Source organism: Protopterus annectens, chromosome 9.part0, assembly GCF_019279795.1.
Source record: "Protopterus annectens isolate FY-2018-M chromosome 9.part0, PAN1.0, whole genome shotgun sequence".
NCBI classification, from domain to species: Eukaryota; Metazoa; Chordata; order Ceratodontiformes; family Protopteridae; genus Protopterus; species Protopterus annectens.
The window spans coordinates 730402491-730416876 of NC_056743.1; the positions used below are offsets into that span (position 1 = coordinate 730402491).

At 49.6% G+C, this 14386-nt stretch overlaps 1 protein-coding gene across 3 annotated transcripts in view; it reads left to right on the top strand.

Moving 5' to 3' along the window:
* SNRNP70 (small nuclear ribonucleoprotein U1 subunit 70) overlaps positions 1-14386 on the top strand; it is a 718845-nt gene that overhangs the window by 362568 nt on the left and 341891 nt on the right. The gene's annotated exons all lie outside the window — the stretch shown is intronic.

The following is a 14386-nucleotide window of genomic DNA, read 5'->3' on the forward strand; positions in this document are numbered from 1 at the left end:
TCCCATCACTATTCCCATATCAGAAGTCCTGAAATTTCTAACTTCCCTTTTCAATCAAGGCTCTTCAGTCTCTACCATCAAGGTTCAATTGGCAGCTATTTCCAATTTTCACGAGTCTATAAACCCACCTTTAATGAGCAACAGATTGTGTAAGACCTTCATGAAAGGTGCTGCTCTTTTACAACCTCCAATTTCTCATCCTGCTCCTCCATGGGATCTCGATGTGGTGTTACGTGCCTTAACTTCCTCCCCCTTCGAACCGGCAGCAACATGTGATTTAAAATTTCTATCATGGAAAACTGCCTTTCTGGTTGCGATTACTTTTGCCAGAAGGGTCTCAGAGCTTCAAGCTTTGTCTGTAAAACCTCCGTACTTGGTTTTTCACAAAGATAGAGTATCTCTCAGGCCAAATCCATCCTTTGTCCCTAAGGTTTGTTCCAGTTTTTGCCTACAATAGTCATTAGAACTTCCAGTCTTCTTTCCAAAGTACTCAAAGCGGGATACATATTCCACACATTAGATGTCCACAGGCAATTGCGTTTTTATTTAGATAGGACCAAACAAACAAGGAAAACAGATCAATTGTTTGTATCCTTTTCGGATAATAAATTGGGCAAAGCCGTCACAAAGGTCACTATTGCCAAATGGATCAGGGACTGTATTACTCAAGCTTATTCCTCTTCGAATAAAGAGCTTACGACCTCTGTCAAAGCTCATTCTACAAGAGCTATGGCTACTTCAATAGCATTCCATTCTAAGCTTGCCATTAGTGACATTTGTGCTGCGGCTACGTGGTCTTCCCCGCACACTTTCATTTCTCACTACAAATTGGATGTGGCAACTAGGGGACGAGCTTCATTTGGTTCCACAGTGCTCAGGAGTGTTTTCCAGTGAGCCACCCAGGATTTAGGTGCTAGGGACGCTGTCCCATCAGTACAGAATGTAGGAGAGATAGGATCACAACATCTTTTAGTCATGTACTTACCATAACTTTAGATGTTTGGGATCCATCTCGCCTACATTCCCAATAACCCACCCTCCTTCCCCCTTCTTTGGAGATCAGAGGATATCAGAAGGTCCAAATCCTGTTTCATCTTGAAACATCTGGCAATGTTATATAAACAAGTTATGTATGTGTGCATGAATGCGGACAAACAAGATCTGGGGGATTAGTGGTGGTGCATCCTGGGATAAAAAAATAGCTCAGCCAATAAGAGGCTTCGCTCTATAGTATAGTGTGCCGAGTCGGAGCCGAGGGATCGGCTCCGAGCCCATCAGTACAGAATGTAGGCGAGATGGATCCCAAACATCTAAAGTTATGGTAAGTACATAACTAAAAGTTACCAGATCATGTTAAAGCAAAATTATTGGATACACCTTTGCAGCAGGATGTGTTTGGAGTTAAGGCAGAAGAGGTATTAAAGAAAATGGAGAAGGCAAAATCTATGCAAACGGTAAAGGATTTCTTACAGGTTCAGCCACCGAGATTTAGCAGAAATTGGCCAACAAAGAACTGGTCCTTTCTGGCTACAGACAGACCTCAAAAGAGGCAGATACAGACGTCCGAGAGGTAGAGGTCAACCACAAGGTCCTTACAGGCCTCTACAATGGGGCGCACCAGGCCAGAAAGAAGGCGAAGACAGGCCCCAACCATATAAAAAGCCGCCTCAGTGACTTCCCATTACAGCTACCAGACAACTCTCTTGGCAGCCCCCTTGGGAGGAAAACTAGCACTTTTCTATCACAATTGGCATTGGATCACCAAAGACAAATGGGTTCTCAAAATTGTATCTCAAGGTTACAGGTTCCACTTTCATACTCTGCCAAGGATACAAGGAATGCCAAGTCTGCCACCAAATTAATGGGCAGAGGCTCAAAAACAAATTACAGCGCTCCTGGAAATGAAAGCTATTTAAGAGGTACCACCACCAGAGCAAGGACAAGGATTTTATTCAAGACTCTTTCTGGTTCCCAGAAAGGACAAAGCCTGGAGGCCCATTCTGGATCTTTCTTCTCTAAACACATACCTGGATGTTCCGAAATTCAAAATGTTAACACTACAGCAGCTTCTTCCCATGCTGGGCAAGAAAGCTTGGCTCGTGACTTTGTACCTCAAGGAGGCATACCTGCATGTCCCTATCGGACAAAGCTGCAGAAGATACCTCAGATTAATAGCAGGTTCAATGCACTATCCATTCTCTGCGCTGCCCTTTGGCTTATCTACTGTGCCCAGGGTCTTTACAAAGTGCCTGGCACCAGTAATTGCGTTTTGCAGACGGAAAGGAATTCCAATGTATCCGTACTTGGACAACTGCCTGATTCAAGCAGAGAGCAAGGACAATCTTCTAGAGCATCTGGCGTTTGTAAAACAGTTAAGTTACTTGGGGTACACAGTAAACGAAAAGAAATCAAAACTAGTGCCCTCACAAGAGCTAATATTCCTGGGTGCCAGCTTGAACACAACGGCCCAGATGGCTTATCTCACGCCAGACAAGCAAGGACAATTGACTCAAAACTTTCAATTGATGGCAACAAAAACCCAACTCCCTGCAAGAAAAATTCTGCAGGCCTTCGGTTACATGGCATCCTGCATACTACAAATTCCATACGCCAGACTGCATATGAGGAAACTACAATGGTAGCTAAAGAGTGTATGGTCTCAACACTGTCAGTTTGGAAACTACTAATTCCTTGCCTTCAACAGGAGTTTAGATGGTGGGCTGAAGCTTGTCACCTCAACAAGGGACAGCCTTTTACTCGACCCACATCCAGGCAAACGCTGACAACAGATGCATCGGATTACGCCTGGGGAGTACACATGGCAGGAAAATGTATTAAGGGCAAGTGGCCCGCAGAACAAAGGCATCTTCACATCAATCAAAAAGAGATGTTAGCTGTACAAAATGCCCTTATAGCTTTCAAGGACATGCTGCATCCAGGACAACTATTACTAAAAACAGACGCTACAGTTTTGTGGTACATAAACAAGCAGGAGGGCACTCGCTCCTACCCCCTTTGCAGACGAGCCATGACCTTGTGGAACACAGCTCTAAACTATCAAGTTCATCTTCAAGCACAATTCCTGCCAGGAGAGAAAAACACACTGGCAGATGACTTAAGCAGAAACATCATGGATCCCCACGAATGGGAATTGAATCCACAAATATTCAGAATGACAACGCAAAAATGGTGGAGCCCGGACATAGATCTGTTTGCATCCCCAATGAACTGCCAGCTACAGAAATTCTGCACAAGGAGTTACCATCCACAAGCATGGAAAGTGGATGCCCTCTCATTCAGCTGGAAAAACCTACAAGTATACGCTTTCCCTCCACTACCTCTCCTTCCAAAGGTTCTCATAAAAGCCAGGCAAGAAGAACCAAAGATGATCCTGATTGCTCCAGACTGGCCACGCCAGCACTGGTACCCAATCTTAAGGAATTTAGCACAAGAACCACCCTGGATATGGCCTCAAATCCCACATCTGCTGACTTGGCACAACAATCAGATACTTCAGTCAGCTACAGACCTTAAACCTAGCTGCATGGAAAATTCCTTAGTCAAGCAAGCAATGCCTGTCTCCAAAGCTGTTTTGGATGTCATTCTGGAGGCCAAAAGGACTAGTACCAGGAAAGCCTATTCGGATAAATGGAAGAGATTCTTTGCCTGGAACCAGGCTCACAGCCTTGACCCTCTTGACCCAAACATTCCTCAGATTCTACAATATTTAACTGAGATGCTGGGCAAAGGTCTCTTTTTTTCATCCATCAAGATCAACGCCTCTGCCATCTCTTCTCATTACAGCACGGATCCTCCAATTTTCTCTAATCCGTTGCTAAAACAGTACCTTAGAGGGGCTAAAAACTTAAGACCGCCCCGTAGAGCACCTACTCCAACTTGGGACCTCAACTTTGTTTTGGAAAAATTAACTTTACCTTCCTTTGAGCCAGCTAACACAGCAGAATTAAAATATATTTCTTGGAAGACTGCTCTGATCCTGGCAATAACATCAGCTCTAAGAGTTTCAGAATTACAAGCACTAATGGCAGTGGAACCTTTCATCATTTTCCACCAGGACAGGGTGTCCTTAAGAACTAACCCTACATTTATGACAAAGGTGGTTTCAAGTGTGGCTCTAAACCAAACTATTAATTTGCCAACTTTTTATCCAAAACCACAGAATAAAGGGGAGAGACTACTGCATTCTTTGGACATTCACAGGCAGTCATGCTTCTACTTGGACAAAACCAAAGCTTTCAGAAAATCTGAGCAATTACTGGTAGCATATGCTGCAGGAGCACAGGGAAAAGCCATTTCAAAACAGACTATTTCAAAATGGATAGGACATTGCATCCGTTTCTGCTACACACACCATGGGAAACTTTTGCCTAGCAGCATTAGATCTCACTCCACCAGGGCAACAGCCACTTCAACTGCCTACCTCAGAGGAGTGCCTACAAAGGACATTTTGGAAACAGCAACATGGAGTTCTGTGCATACCTTCACCAAGCATTACCATATGCCTTTATACTCTAAATCCAGAGCTGGCTTTGCCACTGCTGTGCTGCAGGGCCTTGTAGCCACACCTAATGCCTTATCGAACCAGACACCCTACCTCAGCTTTGGGATTTTACCCAAGTGTAATGACTGCAGCAGTTTTGTACCTACCATAAATGTAGATGTTAGTGTATACACTGCTGCAGTCCAGGTTACCCTCCCTCCTTCCCCTCTTACTTGCTGGTACGTATGTCTTCTACCCTTTACTACCTATGGGGAGTATTAGCTGGTAACTGAAAGTTGTTTGCTTTTCTTATGCATGTTTTATTGGCAATTTGTATTGCCTACCTTTTGGGGGCACCTGACATCTGGGTCAAGAAAAACTGTAGAAAATGGCGTCTGCTGCATCTTGTATACCCCTGTCGTGCTGACGTCCGGGAGGAGGCGACAGCATCAGACGCCGGACCAAGACTTTGGAACTCAGGCCGACTGGGGAACCGCCTGACGGCAGGATAACCCAAGTGTAATGACTGCAGCAGTGTTTACACTCTACATTTATGGTAGGTACAAAACTGTACTTTCCCTCTCTGTGCCGACTTTACCGATTACGCAATTCAAATCAGAATCCTCTGCTCCATTGAGTTCATTACCACAGACCAGGTATTAATCTTCTGTGGACCCGTTTGCCGGGCAACCCTACACTCCCTTTCTGAACCGGCCTGAATCCCCTTCCAGGATATCTATTAGGTCTGCCAGCAGCGTGTAGAGGAATCTCCAGATCCCGTTCCGTTCTGGGTGTTGGGATTTTTCCTCCTTTGACTCCTCCTTATTCTCCTGATGGGGATCTTTTGGTTCCAAGGCCCCCTTGCCCATTGCTTTCAATGGGACCCCTTCCTTTGGCGCCAGCTACTATGTTGCCTGAAGCATCTAAGCCCTGGTGGGCTTCAGTTCCGATGACCCCTCAGCTTACTCAACCCCTTGCTTCGGGGGTAGAATATTCGGTTCCAATCCCTGCGCCTACTGCCTTCTCAGTTCCTATCTCTGGTCTGAGAGTTATTTCTGCACCAAACCCTTCTCAAACGTCAGTCTTGGAGGTGGGCCATTCGGAGCGGGGTGTGACTCCGGTTTCGATTCAGTCCTCTTTGGTTCCAGGCTCCCATCCCTCTTCAGGTGGGACCGCCTTCCGGATTATGGAAAGGCCGCTAGCGATCCTCCTCCTTCAGCTCCACCTTTGGTTCCCTCCCTAACTCTGCCATCGCCCGCCCTTAGCAGGGGACCACTAATCCAAACCCCCCCCCCCTTCAGAGTCCTCTTCTGACATTCCCACCGAAGAGCCCCCTCTGAAGAGGGTGTGCAAAAGAAAACACATGGAATCGCCTGAAGAGTCCCTTACTGAGGATACAGATTACGATTATGGAGAAGATTCCTCTAGATCACACCCCGTTTCCTTTGGGGACATCTTGGAGATTTTGAGTCAGCGGGGTGATTGAAAATCTTCCACCCCTTCCCCGAAGGAATCTGTATTCTTACAAGCTTTCCGTTCCTGGCTCACTACGTCCTGGGTGACCCCTCCTGCAGATGGGTTGGTCAAATTCATTATGCAGCGAGCGTGGAGGAGTCCGGATTCAGTAGAAGCTATCCCCAGGAGATCAGACCAAGGACTTTCTCCTCCAGTGGATCAACCTCATTGGTCGAAAGGCTTGCCAATAGATGTTGTGGCGGCGGCCACAAAGGATGACTTGGCAGAAGAGTCCTGCTGTTCATCCGCCCAACAGGGAGTCCCGGTAGGTGGACAGGCTAGAGAAGCGACCTTTGCCTTGCATTCGCTGAATTTCTTGGCACACTTTACGAGACTGCAGAGAGACCTTATTTCTGAACTCTCTGGTAGCCTCGCGGGTCAAGTTTCATATGGAGCATGTGACAGTGGCTTCCCAGCTTGCCACCCTTGAAGCGATTTTGAATTCCTCCATGAGGTTACTCTCCCACACAACCGAAAAAGCAGCTAGAGCAGTAGGTGCTGGCGTGGTTGTCAGACGTCATGCCTGGATGCGCGTTTCTGACCTATCGGATTCCTTCAAGTCTTCCATTTTGAATGCCCCTATTGAGCTCAACGTGCTCTTTGGTTCTACGGTCAAGGATACTTTGGCCAGGTGCGAGCAGGACGGAAAGACCTTGTCTGCTGTGGGCCTGTGCTTCTCCAAACCTCAGCGTTCCTTCTCCAGGAATTTGAGGAGTGAAAAGCTGTTGCAGAAGTCACAAGGTTTCTTTCGTGGCGCACGTGATGGAGGCAGAGAGTCCGATGGTGGAAGATGTCCCTTTAGGGGCAGAGAGGGTTACCGAAATCAGGGCTCCAGAGATTTTCTCTGGTAGTCCCTTTCAGCTCTCCCCAATTGCTTTCCTCTGGAAGCAGTCGGGGCACGTTTCTCTCTGCTCCAAGCAGCCTGGTCCTCCATTACCGACTGTCTATGGGTGCAGAGAATTATCACCAGAGGCTCACTTCCCCTCAAATCCTTTCCAAGACCTCAATTCTCCCTACCCGACATTCCCCCCAGTCAAAGGGAGGAGGCAGCTTCCGAAATCAAGAAGCTTCTTCGATAGCGAGTCATCCAAAAGGTCCCCCCAGATCATTGCGGGTTAGGGTTCTACTCCAGATTCTTTGGTTCCAAAAAAAGACAGGTGACTGGAGGCCCATTCTGGATCTCAGTCATTTGAAAGAGTCAGATGTTATGTGATCCTATCTCACCTACATTCTGTACTGATGGGTTCGGAGCCGATCCTCTGCTCCGACTCTGCATGCTATACTATAGAGCGAAGTCTCTTATTGGCTGAGCTATTCTACATCCCAGGATGCACCACCACAGCTTCCCCAGATCTCGTTTGCCGCTTTACAGCAAAAGACGTGGTCTCGGACTTGGCTGAGCTAAGTGTCTATTTTCTTCACAATTTCTGTCAGAAATTTTTGATTGATATACCCAAAAGCTGTTTTAACAGCTATCGTTGTGTGACTGGTTTTGAACAAAGTTTTGTGGTAAATTGATCTTTTATTTTAGGGAAAGGTTCCCGTTTTAGAGGGGCCTTGCCCTCGCGCGTGAGATATATATTTTTTTTGTTAGTGAGTATTGTTGAGTTATAGTTGGACAAGTAATCCCGTTTTCTATTAGAGGGATCTTGTCCTTGTTTGTTCTTTTGACAGTTTAGAAAGTTTTCCCTTTTTGGTGTACTGTTTAGAACTGAATATGTCGAAAGAGCACAGACCTGGGTTCAAGAAGTGCTCTAAATGCAGCTACAAAATGTCCATAACGGATGATCACTCTCTATGCGTGTATTGTTTAGGCCCTATACACCTTCAGGAGTCATGCAGCGTTTGTCACGCCTTTTCCTCCCGGGTCCTCCAAGAGAGGAAAAACAAATTTATATTAAAAGGGCTTATTAAACCTACTTTTGAGGAGGCTTTATCTTCTTCCTCTTCTCCACCGAAGAAAAAGAAATAGTCGGCTCCAACCAGCCCGTCTGAACCGGCCACAAAGAAATCTCGGCAGGGTTCTCCATCGGCTCCACGGACTTCGGAGCCTAGGGCGGAACGGTCTGCCTCGATGCCTCCAGCCTCGACTCCTCTGGCTTCAGAGCCGACGGCTGGAGCTTCGAGAGGCGGGTCACCACTGACTTCGGAGCCGATGAGAGTTGCCCGCTCAGACTCTTCCCCTTCGGCGCCGAAGTCCACTTCGGCTCAGAGGGAAATTACTATGGTTGTGGAGTCTCCCTCGGCATCGATATTCATTGAGACGATTCGGAGCCGGTCCCCCAGTCCTTCGGAACCGGTGGAGAAGTCGACTCTAACTCGTTCGATCTCTTCTCGGTCTTCGAGAATGTCTGATTCGGACATAGACAGGGTACTTCAAAGACTGTTTCAGTCTCCAGTCTTCCAAAAGTTGGTCTCTGCTCCAGCCCAGTCTGCTCCGGAGCCGGTTGCCCACCCTGTTGTCTTGGTTCCTCCTCCAACAGCCTCGGCACTGTTGGAGTCGGTGCTGGTGGAGCCGGTGGAGGTTTTTGGGTCGGCTCCGACCCTTACTCCAACCCCGCCCTTTGGGTCTGAGTTCGGTACACGGACCTCCTCGGTCAGCCCCGGGGGTGACACTTCGGGACCGATGTTTTCGGTTCCGAGCCTCCCTCTCAGTGTGTCTGCTGCAGGAGTGCCGTCTACTGTTGTGGCCTTGGGGGTCGGACCTTCCCAGGACTCTGGGGGTCCCGCCTTCAGGGCCATGAGGAGTGCTTTGGCCAAATTTTCTTTGGCCACCACCGTCTCACCGGCACCTTCCCTTGGCACGGAGACTGGTTCCTTTGTAGTCCCCCTGTCTCAAGACAGTGGAGCCCTGGGGCCTGAGGTCACCCCCATTGGGGGTTCCCCCCTTCCTGGAGGTCCTTCCGAGGCTTCTTCGGAGGAACCTCCCAGGAAGAGACAGTGCAAGAGGAAGCACGTCGACTCCCCGGACGAGTCTCTCATCTCGGACACCGACCTCGATGATGCGGAGGGGTCCCCCAAGTCGTCCTCGGATGATGTCTCCTTTGCGGACATCTTGGAAATTCTGAAGCAACGAGGCGACTGGCAGTCCAAACCCCCTTCTGCTGAGGAGTCTGTATTCCTCAAGGCCTTCGGGGCTCAGCCCTCCGCCTCCTGGGTGTCTCCGCCCTTCGAGCTTCTAGATTTGATCTCTCGAAGGGCGTGGGAGCACCCGGATTCTGTGGAACCGGTGCCAGCTCGCTCCAATAAATTTCTTTCAGCCCCCCCCCCCAAAAGGAATTCCTCTCTAAAGGTGTGGCTGTAGATGCCCTGGTGGTGGCATCTGCTACCCAACAAGATGTGGCAGAGGCGTCTACGTCCGTCCATCCTCCTAATAGAGTCTAGGAGCATGGATCGGTACGGGAAGCGCACCCTTACTTCAGCAGCCTTTACTTTAAGGTCTCTGAATTATCTGACGCACTTCACCAGACTTCAGAGGGATCTGGTCAAGGAACTTTCAGATACCCTCTCTGGTAACCTACCTGAGCAGTTGGCCCAGACGGTTAGCTCTCAGCTGGCTACCTTATCATTATCAAACTTGTCCATGAGGCTCATTTCGTATGCAGCCGAGGGGGCGAGTAGAGCGGCGGGAACAGGTGTTGCTCTACGGAGACGAGCCTGGCTCCGCCTGTGTCACTTTGCGGAGGCCTTCAAGTCTTCCTTTGCCGACGCTCCTTTTGATGGGTCCTCTTTGTTTGGACCCAAGGTAAAGGACACCTTGACCCGCTGTGAATAAGAGGGTAAGACTTTGACTGCTGTAGGGGCACGCTTTTCCACTCCCTTCCGGCCTTATCCCAAGGCTAGAAGAGGGGGGAAAATGTGGTTCCGTAAATCTCAAAAGACTTACCCCTCACAGCAGGATGATTCCCCTTCTAGAGACAGAGGAGGGGGGAAATTTTTCAGGAAGACGCCATCCCAGAGGCGGCAGAGGCCCCCGCAGTGGCTCCTCAACCTTCCAGCATCCCTGAAGGATTGCCCGACTGCGTCGCTCTGGTGCCAGTCGGGGGTCGTTTTTCGAGGCACCTAAAGGCCTGAGAGAAAAATCACTCGGGACCGATGGGTGCTCCGAATCATTGCCGGAGGTTGCACCATCCCTTTTTCTCACTCCCCCCCCCCCCCCCCCCCCCACCACCCCGAAAGATCCCGGACCCACCACCCAGTCAACGGGATCTCGCAGCCATCGAAATCTCAAAGTTGCATCCAACCGGTCCCCGAAGACCAGACCGGATTAGGGACTTACTCAAGATTCTTTTTGGTGCCAAAAAAGACCGGGGACGTGAGGCCCATTTTGGATCTCGGCAAACTCAACCGTTCTTTCAAGAAGTCCAAGTTCCGGATGGTCAGCTTACAATCCATTCTCCCGCTGCTGGAGGAAGGTGTTTGGATGTGCTCCATAGATCTCAAGGACGCCTATTATCACATCCTGATAGATCAGGCGTCCAGGAGACACTTGCGCTTCAGCCTGGGAGACAGTCATTTCCAGTTCCGTGCACTGCCCTTTGGTCTCACCACAGCCCCCAGGGTGTTAACCAAATGTTTGGCGGTGGTGACCGCTCACCTGAGAAGTCTAGGATTCCAGGTGTTTCCATACCTAGACGACTGGCTCCTAACTGACACCTCCAGGCGTCTACTCTTACAGAACCTAGCAGCCACTATATCTCTAGGCAAATCCCTAGGAATCACCTTCAATTGGGCAAAGTCTGTGTTGCTGCCTTCTCAACGCATACGGTTTATCGGAGTAGAGATAGATTCAAAGCAAATGCGGGTCTATCTTCCTACAGAGAGGATAGAAATATTACAGTCTCAAGTTCGAGCATTGCTCCTCAAACGCCGAGCCCCAGCCAGGATGGTCCTACAACTGTTAGCTTCCATGTCGGCTACCGTTCTCCTAGTTCCCTTGGCAAGATTGCATATGAGGATTCTCCAGTGGCTCCTGTCAGTCCAGTGGTCTTATCAGGATCTCCCTCTGTCACCACATTCTGATCACGGAGACGTGCAAACAGGACCTCCGTTGGTGGCTTCTTTCCTCCAACCTGGATCAGGGGCGACCCTTCGTTCCACCACCTCCAGTGGCCACTTTGACTACGGACGCCTCCCAGATGGGGTGGGGGGGACATTACCTGGGCAGGTCAGTCCAAGGCAAGTGGCACTCAGGGTTTCCTCCACATCAACATACTGGAAATGAGGGCGGTGCTTCTATCGCTACAAGCAGTACACAGTTACCTCCCCCAGGGCATGATTGCCATTCAGTCCGACAACATGTCAGTAGTCTGGTACTTGAACAAGCAGGGAGGGACCAGGTCCTACCCCCTTTGCAGAGAGGCCATGAAAGTGTGGGATTGGGCGATTGCAACCAAACGTTTTCTTGTAGCAACACACATTCCGGGGAGATCCAATGTGATAGCCGACAGACTGAGCAGAACTATTCTTTCCCCTCATGAGTGGTCTCTGAACGAGAGAGTGGCAACTCAGATTTTCAGAAGATGGGGAACTCCTTGTTGCGACCTCTTTGCAACTCCTCTCAATACGAAATGCCACCAGTTCTTCTCTCACCCCAGTTCTGGGGGAGTTTCCCAAGGACACCCTAGTCCAAGCTTGGCCCACCGGCCTACTGTACGCCTTTCCACCGGTTCCCCTTCTTCCCAGGGTGATCCAGAAGGTGATTCACTTGCAGAGCAAGATGATTTTAGTTGCCCCATACTGGCCTTGTCAAGTTTGGTTGCCCTTTCTTCGGAAATATGCACTGGACGGTCCATGGTTCCTGGGCCAGGTTCCAGACCTCTTGATCCACCAGTCGGGACAACTTCATCAGTCCCTTCACTCGTTGAGGTTAACAGCTTGGCTCCTCCTCTTCCGACCATAGTCAGGAACCATGTTTTGGACTCGGAAGTCATACATATCTTGTCCTCGGCCCACAAGACTTCGACTAAAAAAATGTATAACAGCAAATGGAAGAGATTCGCTATTTGGGCCCAACTCTGGGGATTAGATCCCATTACTGCCCCGGTGTCAAGTTTTGAAGTTTTTAGCTTCTTTATTCAATCAAGGTTCTTCGGTCTCTACCATCAAGGTTCAATTGGCAGCTATTTCTAATTTTCATGAAAGTATAGACCCACCTTTGAGCAATAAGTTGTGTAAAGCCTTTATGAAAGGTGCTGGGCTGCTCCGACCTCCGATTTCTCATCCCGCTCCACCGTGGGATCTTAATTTCGTATTAGGTGCTTTGACCTCTTCCCCCTTCGAACCGGCAGCAACTTGTGACTTAAATTTCTTTCTTGGAAGACTGCTTTTTTGGTGGCAATTAAATCAGCCAGAAGAGTTTCGGAACTTCAAGCCCTATGTGTCAAACCACCGTACCTGGTTTTTCACAAGGCTAGAGTATCCCTCAGGCCTAATCCATCCTTTGTTCCAAAGGTTTGTTCTAGTTTTTGTCTTCAACAGTCATTGGAACTTCCAGATGTTAAGTTGTCAATCTCGCCTTCATTCTTGCTGGATGGGTTCGGAGCCGATCCTCGGCTCCGACTCGGCACTTGCTTTAGCTTAGGAACTCCTTTTACCAGCTCGAGGCAACCCTATATCCCATGATGCAAGGCGGAACTACCTCAGATCTCATTTGCCGCTTAGCGAAAGAGGTCTCCTTTACCAGCAGAGGTAAGTGAATTTCTTGTCAAAGAAAGAGAAGCTTAGTTAGGGTTTTATTTTCCCCTTTTAGTCATAGTATAGTCTGTAGTAGATTTACAGCCCACCCTATTCCCTTGTTTTTTCAAACTTTTATAACCCTTTTTAAACCTTTAGTGTAAAGTTTTAGTTAGGCCTAAAACCCCAGTTGTTAATCCCTTCCTGTGTGTTGTGTGTAGGGGATTAATTTTGTGTGTTTGTTGGGGTTTGTGTGTGTTTTCTTCCTCCTAGGATATGTCTAGGGAAGGCAAGGTCTCAGGCTTCAAGAAGTGTGACTCGTGCTGTCAAAATGTCTCTGACAGACGGTCACACTTGTGTTTATTGCCTGGGGCCTTTGCACCTGCAGGACTCCTGTGCTTTGTGTCACTCCTTTAGCCAGAGAGTCCTGCAGGAGAGGAGGAATAAACTTATCCTCCGTGGCTTACTTAAGCCAGAAGGTTCTCCCTCTAAAGCAGGGTCTGGGAAACCTAAGCCACCGAAGGTTCAGGCTTCAGTTTCCAAGCCTCCTCCGGTGGCTCCGGCTCCGTCGGAGCAGAGATCGGCTCCGGCTGGAACCGATGTATCTGCCTCGAAAGTAGTGGGTTCGGTGCCGGCTGGCTCCGATACCTTATCTACTGTAGCCTTGTCGGCTCCGGCTGGAGCCGACACTTTATCCAGCATCGGAGCCGAGAAACCTTCGGCTCCATCTGGTGTTCAGGGGACTTCGGCTCCGATGGCTCCGTCCCGAAAGAGATCTCGGTCCCCTTCATTACTGAGTATCCACTCAGCTCCAGGGTCCCCCCTTTTGTCGGAGCGGAGCCATCGGAGCCGATCTTCGAGATCTTCCAGGCTGTCTGACCACGACTTGGAGAGGGTGGTAAGCAGGCTGTTGAAGTCTCAGGCACTGGCCCAAATGCTCCATAGCCCGTCTCAACAGACTTGCTATAGCCTCACCCCTTGAACTTCCTCCTCCGACTCCACTTCAGAGTTGAGCCGGAGCTTTCGGGACAGCGACTGTTTCGTGCGAGCCGATACATCCTTCGGCTCCGTCATCCTCGCCGATCTCTTCCTTGAGACCTTCTTTGGAGGGATCCGGTCGTCGGGTTTCCTTGTCGGCTCTGAGGGGCTAGTGGCATCGGACCCTTGTCCGACCCCGCCTCCCTCTCGGGCTTGCTTTGGTAAGCTCGGCGCCGACATCGGCCTCGGAGCCTTCACTCTCAGTGGAGCCGGCATTCCTGTTTCCTCGAGCGGGATATTCCGCCTCCCGGGAGGGAGCCTTTGAGGTGATGAGTGTCCTGGCCTCTGAGCCTGGTCAACGGTCCATCCCTCTAGCTCCTCCCTCATCAGTGCCTGCAGACGCCTCTTGCCAGCCTCTTGCTCTCAGGCCCAGGGATCCATCGCCCCAGGTTTCCCCATTGGGAATTTCCTCCTCTTCCGAGGTTTCTCCTGATCCTGCAGGGGAACCCCCTCGGAAGAGGACGTAAGAGGAAACACATGGACTCCTGAGTCTACTACATCTGATACCGACTTAGAGGAGTCGGAGGGTTCCCACGGTCCCCTCTGAGGATGTCTCCTTTTCAGACATCCTTGAGCTCCTCAAACAGAGGGGGAATTGGCCCTCCATTGACCCCTCCGAGGATGAGTCGGTATACCTGGAGGCTTTTGGATCCCGAC